Below are 2047 nucleotides of genomic sequence, written 5' to 3' on the forward strand. Positions count from 1 at the left end.
GCACAAAGTACGCCCCGCTGTGCGTGAAGGGGTGGGGCCTAAGGGTGGTTAGGGGCACTACAGGAGCTCACACGTGCCATTTTATGCCCTTCCACTCACCTCAAAGAACCTTGTACGCAGGAGACCTTTCAGTTTCCTACACGTCTTTTTTGCAAACTTTTTTTTTTTGTAGAAACTCACTGCTCCGTTGCGTGAACATTTTGTCAACCTCTTATTTGTACTCCCAGTAGGTTCATCGCATCTCTCCTTTGAACACATATGTTCCCAGCAAACATTTCCCTTGCACATGGAGCCCCCCCACTTTGCAAGTTCACCCTCTGTTTCAAATAGCCATATCCTGGTACCTGCTCCCCCCCGCCCCATGTGAAAACTCCCTCACAATCAGCCCTTTGCACACTGGGCCCCCGTTCCCCATACACCCTGCTCTCTTGGCTCCCCACCCACCTGCAGGATGGTGTGAGTGGGAGTCCTTTGTTTCCTGTAGGCCTGACATTTCCCAGAACACACTCAGCCAAGATTCCCTGTGCTGACTCAGGAGCCCTGGCATTCCAGAAAACCAGCTCCCAGCTCATCTGGGTGTGTGTGTTGTTGATGGGGGAAGGAGGACAGGCTTAAAGCATGCTCCCCACACAATAGACTGACTCACTCTTCTCACAGTCTGGAATAGAAGCAGCTGGCTGGGGCATCTCTCCTACCACTTGAAGAAGGGATATGACACTGCACAGCCTCCCCCCACAACCCTGTCTATCCCCCTTGGTCAGGAATCACACCTCCCTATCTCTGTCCCTGTACTATTCGACCTCAGAAGAGCCTTACGCTTTTCTCAATTTCAGCTTCCTAGCCTGTATGATGCACTAGGGGGACCCTGCTATGACTTCTCATTGGTCTGTAAAGAGATGACTCATTTTAGAGCCCTGGGTCTGTGCCCAATATCCCTTTCCAGGTGACTCAGTTTCAAGACAGAAACCACCCCCTGTACCGTACCAGACACAAGGGTCTGACTCAGGAGCTAGGTGGCAGCTCACCCCAAGGGGCAAAATACATAAAAAGCACCTGTGACAATAACTCATCCTACAAAGCTGTGACTGATGGTACCAAGTTGGGTATCACATGCCTCATGTACATGAGATCATATCAGCTAGCCTGGAGACTACAAGCAAAGGCTACAGGCTGGCAGAGCTCTGAACCTCAGTGTCCCCATTTGTAAAGTGGGGTCATGGCATTCCCTCTTACTCAGGGTTAGTGAGAGAGAAATGCAGTGAAATAGTGTCTGTAAAGAGCTTGGCACAGAGCCAGTACAGAACAAGAGCTCTATACATGAGAGAAATTTCTTATGGAAAAACCATTCTTTTCAAAATTTCTGTGAAGTGCTTACCATATGCTTTTCTAGGCTCTGGGGACACAGCAAGAAATAATACAGACAAAAATCTTTGCCTTCTTGGTACTGGCTTCTGGTGAGGGGCACAATAAATAAGTATATGTAATAAATAAATAAATGAGTATATGTAATTAGGTGACACTTGTTAAAGAGAAAAATTAACCTGGGAAGGGCAGGGAGAGGAAGGAAGACTGTGCGTTTAAATAGGGTGGTTCAGGGAACTTCTCTGATGGTTCAATGGTTAAGACTCCTCACTTCCACTGCAGGGGGCGCTCGATTTTTTGATCCCTGGTTGGGATCTAAGATCTCACATGCCACTTGGTGTGAACCAAAAATAAATAAATAGGGCAGTCAGGAAAGACCTCATTGAGCAGACTTCTTTTGAGTAAAGATCTGAAGGAGGTGAGGGAAGAAACTATTGAAATAGCTGAGGGAAGAATGTTTCAGGCAGAGGGAACAACCAGTTCAAAGTCCCTGCCATGGAAGAAAAATAGGAAAGAGGTTAATGGCAAAGTGAATGAGGCAAAAAGGATAAGATGAGGTCTGGAGGTAAACAGAGCCAGCTCAGGTGTGCTACAAGGAGTCACTCATGAGTTACTCAAGAATTGGACACGACTGAGTGACTGAACTGAAGGTTCAAATCTATACAATTTATATGTATGATTTTTT

This window comes from Ovis canadensis, chromosome 14 (genome assembly GCF_042477335.2).
Source record: "Ovis canadensis isolate MfBH-ARS-UI-01 breed Bighorn chromosome 14, ARS-UI_OviCan_v2, whole genome shotgun sequence".
In the NCBI taxonomy this organism is placed as follows: domain Eukaryota; kingdom Metazoa; phylum Chordata; class Mammalia; order Artiodactyla; family Bovidae; genus Ovis; species Ovis canadensis.